The sequence below is a fragment of the Electrophorus electricus genome, chromosome 10 (genome assembly GCF_041902795.1).
Source record: "Electrophorus electricus isolate QZ-2024a chromosome 10, ASM4190279v1, whole genome shotgun sequence".
In the NCBI taxonomy this organism is placed as follows: Eukaryota; Metazoa; Chordata; class Actinopteri; order Gymnotiformes; family Gymnotidae; genus Electrophorus; species Electrophorus electricus.
In genome coordinates, this window is record NC_137506.1 from 8,653,840 (window position 1) to 8,668,622 (window position 14,783).

General features: G+C 39.8%; 1 non-coding gene across 1 annotated transcript; it reads left to right on the forward strand.

Moving 5' to 3' along the window:
• Positions 1-10,779: 10,779 nt before the first annotated feature.
• trnae-cuc (transfer RNA glutamic acid (anticodon CUC)) lies at positions 10,780-10,851 on the forward strand. Its single transcript has one exon. It is a non-coding gene; the product is annotated as a tRNA-Glu (tRNA).
• The last annotated feature ends 3,932 nt before the right edge of the window (positions 10,852-14,783 follow it).

Sequence of the window (14,783 nt, forward strand, 5' to 3'; positions counted from 1 at the left end):
TCACAGAGCAGCGTGGCGTATGCCGCAGCAGCCGGCTCAGACGCTCGGAGTGAAGACTTTAGTCAAGAGTTGAGTCGTGGACTCTACAGCAGTTGTACTGGGAATGTTGAGGAGATATATACATAAAAAAAAAAAGTTTAATATTTTCAAGGGATTTTGAATGTCCTATTATGCTAGGCATGCAAGATACAAAAAGAAAACCTTTTAAGAGTCTGTTTCACATGCATGGCACTAATACAAGGGTGAATGAACTAGCATGAAAAATTAAACAATTACAATGACGGATGCAGCTAATTAGCCATGATTGCAGGAGAGGGGATATATATGTAAAAGACAACTAATCTTGAATGTAAATTTGTACTGATAACCTGAGTCTATCAAAGCCAATGCTGACAAAATATGACATGAGCTAGAATTCAGAATGTGACAAACCCCCATCCCAGTTGGCTTTGATGCTCAGAATGGGAACATAGTGAGGGAATTCCTTCTACATGAGAAACAGTAAAATGAACCTAAGAGGTGATTCTCACATACTGTCTCCCACCGAGCTGTTGCCATCTTAACATTTTCTGGACATAAAATCCTCCTTCCAGCAGTTATGCAGGCAGGCAGAAATGAACCTTTGTATGGGCTCCTGGGTAATGGAGCAGCCATACCATGTCCAAAACAGATTATTAAAAAGCACTGGAGTCCAAAGGAAATAAAGAGAAACAGACTAAAAAAGACTAAACATAAAAGACTAAACAGAGGTGCTGGCATCCTCCGAACTGGGGAGCAGAGTGGAGCGCAGGTGCACCACTGAGCTACTGGAATGTCTTTCAATGCATTTTTTGAAGACTGCAAAATTACCTGAATGGATCTCAATCCTCCCTTGAATATTGAAGCAGGAACGAGAGAGAAGCTAGTGGAAGAACGCACTAATGGGTGTGGAGGGTCAGAGAGACTGTAACACGCTCACATACACTGGCACACACAATTTAAACAAATCTTTAAACAAATTTAAACCAAACCAAGTTTTTTTTTTTTTTTTTAAATGACGGAATTGAACACTGTTGTTACAGTGGAATTGTGAGGTCAGAGGCAGAGCAAATGTGTTCCACTAACCTTCCTGGCCCTTTAAGTGCACTACTGCAGATAGACTGAAAACAAATTTCACCTAAATAAAATCACACTGTAACACTGAAAACATAAACACAGACAAGCACTGAATGAGTGGTAAAGGGCATTAAAGCCTAAGTATTACATGGAGATCACCGCTCACATTTTCAATTCTTTCCTTTGACAAAACAACTCACATCAACAGCCAAGGCACTGCACTGGCTTTCTAAAAGGAGATGGCAGATGGCACTATCAATTAGCTTCACTCAAAAATGGGAGAAAACAAGGAATGCGGCATGTTATGCGCTCGTGCACATAGTTCGGTGACACATCTCTGCTATGGTCTTCCAACATACACTGCCCTTGATATGAGGCAATATGGCCACCTCCTGTAAGCTCAACCTTGGGTCACGATATCATGCAGAGCCTTCATAATACCCTATGCTTCTGTGCATGTGCTAGTCAGATTCAAGCTCAAATATCGTCTCTCTCAGCTAGCACAGCCCGGCCTCATCTGTCTACAAAACTTCCAAGAGGTCTCCGGTACACTAGACAAATGTTGCTGTTTGGTATTCACAGAGAACATTTATCCAAGTATGTGTACTGGTCAAAAAGTTGGGATGCGGATGGGAGACAGGAATCCATCTGCCTCTGAGATTGATGTGTGAGTTGGGGAGGGGAGTGCAGTGGCTAGAACACTAAACTTGGCGAGGTTTTAGCACAGGCACACAGAGGAGCATGCAGCATACAGTGGGAGGTGCTGCGCTGCGGCGGCGGACATTAGCTGCTGGTGGGCAGTACGAGAGAGCAAACTGGGGGTGGAGGAGGGTGGGGGGAGCCAGGCAGAGACTGTGGGGGCAGGATGCGTGAAAACGCATGTCACATGCTGCAGGAATCTGGACCATGTTGCTGACAAGTTCATTGAATGTTTTGAAGCCAACTACAGCACATGCATGTCTGTGTTGTATCTGGGCTTGGTGGATTAGGGTCAAGAAAGACTTATTTTTAGCTGAAGATGTCTATCAATAGCAACACACTTAACTGCAGATAAGCATATTTACTGCTAAACTTTGGCTGACATCTCAAGTGAGGCGCACTTCATACATAATGAATGCAAGAGTTAATTTACTGTCTTGTGCAGTTCAATATAACAAGCTCATGGTTCATTGCAGGTGGAGCCACCGTCCTTGTTGATTGAAAACCTTAAGAAGCAGAAGCAACAGTCCTATTCCAAGCTAGAGAAAAAAGGCACAGGACTCTCACACAGCAGACTCTGAAATGGAGGATCTCTCACATTAAGGTATAGCTATGCAGCCTTGAATTTTTACCTCCAGACATTCTTGTGCGGTTCCTAGATTTTTCCCACATTCCAGTCCTTTTCTCAAGTACACTTTAAATAGAAAATAAAGATATAGACGCAGTAATTAATTGAAGAGAATAGCCGGTGCCATCTTTATTCTGAGCTCAATGTTGCATACAGACGAGGTATTGTCCACAGAATGTCTAACAGTCTCAGGTGGGTTCAATCTTTATACATTTTCATCAAGTTACAAAACCATTTTTTATTAAATTTGTATCTTTAGGTGGTATCCTGGTTTCAATCCCGGACTTGCCACAGAGGCCATATTTGTTCATTCTCACTTCCTGCTTACTTCCGAAGCCTAATTTGGTCTTTTACAATTCCTGCCATCATATTATTACATTAATAATTTCATTTTATTACCTCACTTGAGTACACCTCTGGCTGGATATTGAACCACTTGGTTGTAATCCTAAATGAATCATGAATGATGCAATCAAAGGATCACTGCTTGAAGCCAAGCAAAAAAGTTAGATTTTTCACATTCACAGACATCAAGAACCAGCAGGACGAATCAAGACTCATGTGAACTGTGTGGGAAAGTAGACTTTGCACATACTGTAGAACAAAACCACTTTGATGAAGTTGTAAGCAAAGAGGTATTAAGAACATAAGCCTGTGTAAATCCTGATAAGCAATTGTAGTTCAGAAGTGTTTGAATATGTGTATTGTTTGTTTGTATTTTCACAGGCCAAAAACAAGTACTGATTAGTAAGATTTACTACCTCCCAGTACACCATTTTTTTTTACGGCCTGAGTAGATGTTGATGGAAGTCAAAAGGCCAACAGAAGCAACAGCCATCTGGTGGTTGCTTCCAGACTACCAGATCAGCTTGATATTCTCTATTGCCTCTCTCTGGCAGAATACCCACCAGGTCATTCCACATTTGCATAGTTTTGGTGCTCTTTGCTTTGGCTTCAATGTCACTTTGGTGGGCTTCTTTGGGTGGGATGATTCCCCCGCTGAGAGTGTGCGGGCTGTTGTGGAGAGAGGATGTGTCACCAGAGTCACATCCAGACCCACATATGGCCACTGCAACCAGAAAAGCACAGGTGAGGAAGGCAAGGCTTCTGAGAGCTACCAGCCAAGCAGGTGTGGACAGAAAAGAGGTGCTCTGTAGCAAAGAGAAAGGAAGCTGATTGCTTGGTATGTAAAAGGAGAGAAACCTGGAAGCTGGTGTGGATAGTATGAAACCCACCAAAAATGAAAACAGCTTCATTTGGAAAAAAAACCAAAAAACCCAACAAAATGCAGCAAGAGAGAACAGGTCTTTGCTTATCTTAGATAAATCAGAGTTTGATATAATCAATGCTTAAAAAAGCATGGTAGTCAGGAACAAAAAAGTAACCAAAAGTATTCAAGGTAAAATGTGCAGTGTATTGGCTCAGTCATTTCAACTGTTCCCCATTTTTTTTATATCAATTTTTATCTCTGACAAGGAAGATGTGGAGGGGAACCTGGGAGCCTGTTGGACAGGGTAATGAACTGGATTGCAGGCTCAAACACTGTATGCACTTATATGCACTTGAAGGACAGTGTTCACTACCAGTTCCGTGTACGCCTTTTTTTCTATCGTCACTTTGTATCAACCGGGAAGGAGCAACTGTCATTCACACCCAACAGAAATGCAGCTAGTTGTGACCTTGAGAATTCTTGGCTATGGAATCGCCAAAAAGTATCTTAAGCACTTCAGCACCATTGTAAGAAACCATTGACAATAATTACTCACCTTAATGAATGCTTTGTCCGCATCTTGGCTGCATCTGAGCTGGTGGTTGAAAAGCAGGGCCCACAGCTGTCGGTTCTGGTGCTGGATGTCACACTGCTCAGCGCTCTGACAGGCACGCACAACTCGTAGGTCTGTTCAAGGTGGTGCTTGTACACCTCAATTTCCATCGTAATTGTCCTGTACAACCATTAAAAATTTGACAGAAGTTAAAAAAACAGCAGAACGGTTTGTTACAACTGGAAAAAAATAAATAAGAAAAGATTGTTTGTTGTTGAACATGAAAGTCAGTGAGCCATGAGGATAAGCCCTCTTGTCCAAAGTTTTGATCAGCAGTTATGACCTCCTAACACTGCAATCAAAATGCACGGGCAAAAGATGCATTACTGAAAAAAACACTCTGCAGATCTGGAATTCATGTCACCACAGTCAAGGTTGAAGGCTTTGTTCGGTGAAAAGAAAACAAATGCATCAAAGTTGGCGTTATACTCAGTAAGAACTCAGTACAGTAAGAAACTGCAAAATACTCAGAAAACTCTGTGCATGAGTCAGTGGCTCAATAGTCCAACTAAAATCAGCCAGGACCACAGTTTAGTTGGGCTAAACATGAGTCAACTAAATCCTTAGTCAGAGAATGATATTCTGTCTTTGCTGCTTACATGATCAGCTTCTTTTAAATAGCCATGTCAAATTAGTTATTTAGGAATAATATCAAACTACATGTGGGCCATCAGATCCTGTTTGCCCTTGAAGACCCACTCACAATCTCTGCCCAAGTCAGAGACTATTTACAGCTATGATCTTAATTCCAGCACTGGACATGCATTACCTTTCATAGTTTCACAACTCTGGCACTGCAATCAACCCTGCATATGTCTTAACTAAGAAGGCAACAGTTCAAATGGAAAACCTACTTCCTTTCTGGGAGTGAAGGAAGCCACCTGCTTGATCTTCAGTGTCTGGTTGAGTCTTGGATGCATCAAGCACAGGGACACCAGCTGATACCCCATGGTTGAGGTGCTCCATATATTGTGCAAGGATCGGTTCGTTATAATCACCATTCTGCATTTTTTTAACAGCAGCAACAACATAAAATGGTTCAGTTAATGGTTCAGTCTTCATTGGAAGACTTTCACTAAAATATGTCCTCACCATGTCTCAAATACAGCAACACCTCTTAGAAGCCATTGTACTGCACACAAAATGGACAGTCCCAGCAGTTTCTGTTCCCATATGGAACCTCAGTGTTTTGATTACACAACCAGCAATTCACAATGAGATGAACTGGTTTCTTCCCATTGAATAGGGAGTTTATATATATATATATATATATATATATATATATATATATATATATATATATATATATATATATAATTGTGAGCAAGGAGCTTTCATTTTACAGCCTAAAAATGAAAGTGACAAATAAATGTATGTGACAAATAAACCAAACTTGAAACTTGATATAAATAGCTTCATGTTAAATATACACAGTTAATCAGTCATTAAAAAAAACACATTCTATTAATTAAGAATGTTTATGAAAGTTAATTTAATCTAACTAACAATAAATGAACAGTCGAATATTGTAGTTCAAACAGTCCGATAGCTGTAGTAATGGCTTACCTCATTTTGCTTATTTAGAGAGAACGATAAATTTGAAAACCCACAGGTTTGTGAATTTGGGTCTCTAAATCATACAAAAGTAGGTTTTCTATTTCTGAACAGTTAGCTAGCTAACAAACTACCAGCACCTAAACGATCAAAGTTGAAAGATGAACAATGAAATGGTTCCACAAGGAATGGTTTATAGCCCCGAGTTAGACACTCGCTGACCTCAACTATTAGCTAGCTAACTAGCTTATCGCTGTGATAAAGCGATACAATTTTTAACAATGAGGACATGAATAAAGTATCCTTTACAATTTTCACAATATTGTTAACGTAACTGTAATATCTGAAAACGGACCACACAGAAAGGTGTAAAAATGAACAACTGCAAACACCCCGTTCCTTATCTTACCTCGTTAGGTAGCTAAGATAGCTAACCTAGGTTAGACCCTTTAACCATTTAAAGGTCTGAAATGTCAAACTGCGTTTCCGTTAGGCAGATAAATAGTTTGACGCCGTTTGGTGAAACTTATGCAGCCATAAGAATGATTTGATCGCCGATACCTTTAGACATCATGGAATAAAAGAGGCTTATTTTAGCTGATGTGTCCGTGGAGTTGTTTGGGGGCAGCTATGAGCTGGAAGCTAAGCGTTGGTTCAGTGGCTTCTAGCATGGACTAGCTACGATCATAATTCTGCTACAAAATGTATAAACGAGGAAATATACAATTATTTACAGTATTACAGCATTAAAAGCGTGATTTAATGGGATGAATAGTTAACTAGCTAACGTTAGCTATCCTAGCTTGATGGCTAGCTTTGCTCACTAACGGTTACTGCATCTTAGGGCTAACTTTATGCTGCACTTCGCCCCCTAGCGCGCCCGCGGGAGAACCCACACTGGCATACTCAAATAAATCACTTTATAACATCCAATATTCTTAAAGTGCAGTACATTTTTCGAGATAACATTTCTTAGGAATAAAACAATTACCTGCTTACCGATTTTCAGATGTCTACATGCAGCCTAATTTGGTCTTTTACACTTCCTGCCATCATATTATTACATAAATAATTTCATTTTGTTACCTCAGTGTCAGGAATTCTGTCACTGAGCCACAGTTCTGTGAAAACTAAAGCACAACAGTCTCTACACTCGCGTTGGGTGCTATGCTAGAGTTCACCTGTTGACCAGGGAACAGACATTGGAGAGCAGGATGGACAGTAGAGTTGGTCTGCTAGGGTTAGCTTTTTTTTTTTTTTCCAGTGGTAGCTCAGTGGTTAAGGTATCAGAAGGCTGCTGCTTCAAGCCCCCCCACTGCCAACTTACCACTGCTGGGCCCCTGAGTAAAGCTCTTAACCCTCAATTGCTCAAGTTGTACCCAGTCATAATTGTAAGTTGCTTTGGATAAAAATGTGTCAGCTAAATGCCATAAATGTAAATCCAGCATGAACTCATGCCCTCTATGGTTTGTTTTTATTCAGCAGTGACTCCTGTCTCTAGGGTTTCTGCGACCTTGAGTATGAGAGAAACATTTTATTTATATATATATATATATATATATATATATATATATATATATATATATATATATATATATATATATATATATATATTACATCTATTGTTATTATTATTATTGTTAGATACTGGAGCCTTTCTGTCTTCAGGCACCCAACACAAGGTCTCTGCCTATCAGCCATGACATGGCGGCTTGACCACGAGCTGGTCGCCCGAGGTCTTCCACTCCTTCTTCTTGTCTCCTTTACCCCTCCCTTTCTCTTTCTTTCTCTCCCTGTCTCTCTTTAAGCATAGGAGTACCTCATGGCGGGTACGGGAACAGTTCGTGGGTCGTTCATGCAAAGAACATCTAATTTTTACTAACCTTGTCGCTTTCCTTTCTACGTAGACCCTTAGAACATACCTCACTTTTCCCATCATCCTGTAGATTTAGATAGTAGATATAGGACACATATATACTCTGTGCTTTCCTCAATAAAGTTGAATTCTCTTCATTCACTACCTTGGTGTCAGTGTCTCTTGACTTCCCCGGATCCGGCTACAGAGGACAGAGGGCAGAAGGTAACTTGGAGGAGATCGAACCTGAGGGACTGGTCACTTTGATCCAGTTTCTAACAATTATTATTATTATTATTATTATACATGGGCCTCCATATGTCAATGCTATTTTAAATCCCAAAACACTGCAATATTAATACTTTGTGATGTTGATATTGACAGCCAATGTCCAAATTAACAGGCTCCATTCCAGCACCTGTCAGTGTAACATCACCTGTCAGGACAAATGTTCTCTCATCTGTCCTCCCCTTCACCTCATTATAGTCATTTATGGCCATTCTTTAGTGAGACTGTATTTGAATCTATCAAACCATATCTTATTTATGTGTTTTAAACTAGCTCTGAGCGCTGGCGACAGATTGAAATATGAAACACTTGCTCTTGTTTCACTGGCTGATATCACACACAACAGCTAACACACTAATCCAATAAAACTTAACAAAACCTCTTGATTCTCCTTCTGGTAATGTGCAAGCTACATTCTACTATTTACTTTATGCACCTACAGGATATGTTTTCATTTTTTTTTTCCTGGATTGAGCGCAACTACACACCTTTTTTCTTTATGAATATAATTATCAAGGTTTATAGATCTTTTTGAAAATCTAACTATCAGACCATATCTTATTTATGTGTTTTACTATAATTATCACCCCATATCTTATTTATGTGTTTTAATATAATTATCAGACCATATCTTATTTATCTACGTGACAGTGGGGATCTTATGTGACAACATGAACAAATAGAGTAACATGGTTTTCTGTTTCTTGCCTTTAACAGCTCTTAATTCCACTACTAATGATGTCATAGTGAAGTTTTCATTTATTAATCCCTCAGATTAGGAAATTGGCTCCTTTTACCCAGAGATGAAAACAGGGAAGGCACTTAGCCTTATAGGGCATTTTGGGGGCAATTATCAAATACAATAATTTATAGATACACAGTATTATATGCAAACTTTGAATAAATGGACAAACATTATGATCATTTGGTGAATTGAAAAGATTAATCTGATGTGGCACAGTTATAAGAATTCAAAATAAATGTAGCATAATGAAAATATTCTTGCATGAGACCCATTAACTCTTACAGCTGCTCTGAAAGACAAAAAACGTATTTATCTTCCATTCCACTCAAGGATGGCCACACTTGGACTTTCCCTTGGCACATTTAAAACATTGTGTGAGCCAGATAGCTTCTGTTTTCATCATCCAATGCTCTGAGTAGTAGTGTTCCATGCATATGAGGTGCTTCAACACGTCCATGCGTGTTGTAAAGAAACACAGTGTAAGCAGTATTAATGAAAGTGCATCTCTACCTCAAACTCACCAGTGTAATAATTACAGTGTGTGAAATCTAATTTTAAATGGCGATCAGCCTTCTTAACAAATCTCCAATAACAAATAAGCAGAACTCACCTTGTTGAGTGTTTGTTTGTGTGTGTGTGTGTGTGTGTGTGTGTGTGTGTGTGTGTGTGTGTGTGTGTGTGTGTGTGTGTGTGTGCAGTTTTAAGCATAGCAAGGCACTTCAGGGTTGCCAGGTAGAGCCTTCCTGAAGACCCTGATACTGAAACAGCATTAAAAGCTGCAATGGCACTGTAGTGGTTTTTATCTGCACTTATACTGCTTTGAACTCTTGCACTCTTACATACAGTAAGTTTCTGTGTACCTGTGTACATTTCTGTGTACCTTTAGTAAATAAAGGGATTCTATTCTAATATTACAAATCACTATGTCCAGTGTTCTGATAAATGACATCTTCAAATGATCTTTGCTGTTTCTTTGCATTAAACTTTAAACCTGCCTTTTAATTATTCCATAATATTATACAGGATAGTCTTGACTATAAAGCTATTTTGAATCAAACTTAAATGAAAAAAAATGTAATAAATGGGTTGTTGTGTTTGCAGGTTTGATTCAACACAGGATCAGACAGGTTCCTATAAGTGGGAAAATTAAAAAAAATAAATAAATCTGCTGAAACTGAGTCTGCAACAAGCTATTCATCAGAGAGAGACTATTAACAGACCTATAAAGAAACTGATGTCATATGCATATGATGAACAAGATTTCCTGCTGGATTTGTACTCTCATGTGAAGGACTCTGAGACTCAAATAGGCAGGAGTGTCCTTCCAGCATTACAGCCAGTTTACCAGTCAGCATCTGCAGTCTGCTACATAGACCTCAGAGAGAAAGACCTCCCTCTTCCTAGAAGTGCTGAAACTCCAAACAGTGAAGAAATCAGTGGAGCTTAATGACTGGTCAGATGAAGAGAGTGAAGTGAGGAGTTTCCTTCAGTGTCTGCCATCTCCCAGCTGAGGTGAGTGTGAAGCTTTTATTAGTACTATAGGAGTTGTGTTTAACTTTGAAACTGATGGTGTCACAGCCATTTGTGGCCGAGAGTCTAGAAGAGCATAATTGGCTGTACTCTTAGGGAGAGAGGGAGGGGCATACGCTCTCTCCCCTGTCAATTACAGAGACACCGTGCAATCAAGGGCGTCTATAAGTTCACGCGTCAGAAGGGGGAGGAAAAGACTATTGTCTGAGTACTTAGAATAATATTCCGTATTTTTTGGAGAAAGTTTTCTACAGTGTTTTCATGTAGAGAGAGAAATGAGTGGTTAAAATGTCAGAAACATTAAGGAGACAAATGGGGAATACTATAACAGCTCTTTCCATGTGTTAGTGACACCAGCGTTCCCTCTTTTCCCAGATGGTAAAAAAGAGCCCTGACTCTTGCAAACTTCTTTTTTTTGTAGAACAAAGAGAAAGATGAATAACTCGCTTTATGGCCTTTTTCCACTCATGCATACCAATTCCAGTATGCATCCAAACATTGTCAGAATAGTAGGCGTGCAGACTTTGAAAAATGGTTGGGTCAGGTAACCTCTGCAGCTTTCTCCCTGATTGTCTAGTGGTTAGGATTCGGAGCTCTCACCGCCGCGGCCCGGGTTCGATTCCCGGTCAGGGAAAAACCTCTTTTTTTGCTCATATAAAATGACAGATTCTGCATTAAAACATAAAGTTTGTGGGAGTCAGAGTTGAACCGACAGCCTAAGGATGACAGTTTTAACTTCTACTCTACCAACTGAGCTATTGAAAGTGACGTGCAAGTAATCCCACATGTCCAAACACCAGTATGTTGGCAAGAAACACAGCCAGTTTTGGATGTTTCAATTGTTAAGTTCATTTGACACAAAGAAGAAAGATCACATTGTATAAGTTCTTCAGCTACAAACAGATATATCTTTTGAGGACATTTGGAATCATACTGGACTTTGTGTACATGAATAGAGAAAGGCCATAAAGGGTTAGAATAACATTCAGTGCTTTTGGAGAAAAGTTTCTAGAGTTTTGTCATGTAGTGAGAGAAATGAGTGGCTGAAATATCAGGCATTAAAAGTGCAATTTGCACTCATGGAAAGAAAATTGCTTTCATGTGGACCGCATTGAGATATCGAACTGCCTGTGGAACATAACACCTCTTAAGAGGCTAGATTTGTGCTCTCAAGCTGCGATGGTGGTTTTCTCATGGCTTCTAAAAGAAGAGGCTGTGGTCAGGGTGGAGTGAGTCTTTGATAACCAAGATTGTTGTTGTTTTGGCCTTCGAATAGACAACGGCATTACCCAGTGTCAGGTCTTTCTCTGTAAACTGCAGAGAATGATATAGAAGGTAAGAAATGGTCAAGCACAGTTTTATTGGGTGTGTGTCTCTAAAAAACACTAGAGCTCTCTGATACATTTTTGGTTCAAGATTTAATCATCATGCAAATGATTGTGATTAACGCTTTGTCTGTTTAATTCAAATATTATACTATAAACCTAATATTTTAATAGGGTTGGCAACTTTCTAGATCCGATTACTACATGTGTGTGAAGTACAGGTGCTGTAGCTATATGGTATACAATTGTTCACAGTAGCCTAATTATAATATATACAACCAAAAATGCATCTAAAATAAACACCAGAAACCTGGACTAAGGGTAATGTACATAAGTGCATTAAATCTGGGTAGGACTGCTCGATAGATAGGATAACAGCAGAAAAATTGTCCCACCATATAAGCAAAATGAGAGCCTGCTAAGGCCACCAAGAGGGTGCCAAAGACCATGTATTTAGTTCTATTTGTTTGTTTACCTATGTTATGTCAGTGGCAGCTCAGATTTCTTCATAGGGCCCCACACAGGCTTGGGCCAGCCCTGGTATCACAGTGTCGTGCACTGGAAAACCATCAAGCCTGTTGATTATGCTACCAGTGTTGTTCATGTAACTGTGCAAATAAACTGCAAACACAATTACTTTTAGAAGTATCATCCAGTTTGTTTTCACAATTGCCAAAATGTAATGAATCACAGTCAGTGTTCTAAAACAGACCTGGAATGTATTCCTGGCTGACGTGCCCTGTTTCTGGTTACAAAAAAAAATAAAATAAATAAAAATTAATTGGTTGAATTTTCAATGAAAGTGCTTCACTCAGCAGCCATTAATGATTCTTCTGTCCAGTAGGAATAAATTGAAATTCCTATCCTTGTATCGGGTGCAGCAATTATGTGTAACAATTGTGAAGCAAAAAAGCCATAGTGAAATTTTAATATAACAATATAGGTACTATAGAACATGATCTGCATGTATATTAATTAGGCTATGCAAATAACACAACTACTTCTGTAGCATATTATTCATGCCTGTTGAATAGGCAGTTTTCTGCTTTGCAGATACTTGAAATATTTTACTAATCTTTCCCAAATCCACTAGGAGCTGCCTTTTACATTAACATGCCAGGAAACACACTGACTGGATGTTTAATCTTTCTAATGGGTAAGCTATATTCTTATAGTCAAGAAAGATATTTTTTTAATTATTAATCAGTTAAGGAAGTCAAGCTATTGCATTTTGCTGAGATGAAGAAATATTACATATCCCTGTACTGGCCAAATAACTAGATTTGATGTGCTATTTTGTGGATTAATCCCATAACTGAATTATTCACTTGGTTTTATAGCCATGGCTAATACTTGCTGTCAAAATGCTGAGGTTCATAAGAACCTCTTTCCTTCATAAAGAAGCTTCCTGTTTTTGAAACTTTTTCAGCATACTAGCTCTTACTGCTCTCTATCTGTTTAACAAATTTTTCGTTGGATTTAATTACTTTCTACCTGGAAACTGGCAACTTCCATGGAAAACTACTTTATCATCACAAACTATATCTAAGGAACTACCACAAACATAAGTAATGTTAACATTTTACTTTTTCATCATGACTTATGTTCTGCTTCAGAGCACTGAATGCAGCATGTTTATTCTTCGTCATTAGTGGCAGTTTTATCTGTGAGAAGTGTAGATGAATTGCTAGTCTGACAGAGAAGACTCTAGCACTAGAAGTACGCATCCAGACAGCAAGGCGAATGGGTGACGTTACGGCAAAGTAGACGAGCTTCGACCAGCTCATGGCAGCACTACACATCCCCAACATTAAGTAGTAAAACCCCAGAGACCTTCTGCCTGTACTGGCCAGACTTCAGATCAGAAGGTGAGAGAATACAGTCATGTGTTGTGTGGCTCAGATTGTTCACACAGTTAGTAACAGTCCAAACACTTTAATTATAATGTACAGCATGAGACCTGGAAATGTGTGTCTGTGTGTGTCTGTCTTCTCCCCAGGCTGAGCTCCAGCTTTGTACTGTCCATCATCAGAGAGATCTATCAGACTGGCTCTGCTCACTGTGTGTCCAGCTTGTTGAGTTCAGCAGAGAACTGCATCAACCTGAACAGCAGAGAGGTGTACTCTGTCCACTGTGCTGCCCTGCACTTCACCCTCCAGCACTGCACAGCAGTCTCTCTCAGCCTGCTTTTCACCTCCATACCAAAGGCGGAGCTGGAGAGCATAGAGCCACTGCTCTAACACGTCTCCCGTCTCAGGCTTGAACTTTTCTTACAATCAGAATTTTAACACAGAACTGGTCTGTTTAGGGAGTGTTATATAAACGTTTATGTACGTTTATGTGTTTTTCACGAGTTTCCTCAAAAGTCATTTTGTGCCAGTATCATTTAGGTTTTATTGAGACTCCTGTCAGGTAATCAGCAATATCCATGGATATTTACCACAGGTGTGTTAGGACAGAATAAAATGACTTTCTGGAGGAACTTGGTAAATTTAGGTGAAATATTTATATTAATCTGAAATTAACTGCCCTGCCACTGTCTGTGTGTGTTTTGTTTTCTCCTTGTTGACAGGCTGCTGTTGCTGAGGCTGCTCCACTGCTACAGTGTCTCTGAACTACAGCAAGGGGCAGCAGCAGCAGATCTGCTCTTCGCTCTGCAGCACAGACTGAATTTCTCCTGCTGCTCTGCTCTGGACCTCACAGCAGAAAAACAGACACACACACTGACTCTGAGTACTGAGGACTGCAGAGTCGTCTCCATGGTCATCCAGAGAGCGAGCTCTCACACACACTCACGCACACACACACACACAGCTCACTCTACATGGCTGTGAGGGCAACTCTTCCCCATTTTACACACAGTCACCCTTCAGTAAACCACTGACTCAACACCACACAAACTAGGGAAACATTCTGGAAAAGGGGAAATAATTTTATCATTTGATACAAAATTTGTGTAAATAGCATTAATGTTAGTAGTTATGTGAGTGTGTTAGTGTTTTGTGACTCTACATGTTGGTGAATGTTGAGTGTGTTCAGCTGCAATAAAGCCATGCTGCTCCAGTTCCTGTCTCTTCTCTGTGTGGGGACTGATATGGAGTGTGTGAGATGCGCTGTGGCTCTCTCCCGGGCTCTGGGTAAGATGGTGGACCTCAATCAGACCCGGCTGGACCAGCAGGCCTGTAGGTCACTGGCGCTGTTTCTGGAACATTTTGAAGGGCTGTCAGAACTGGACCTTAGC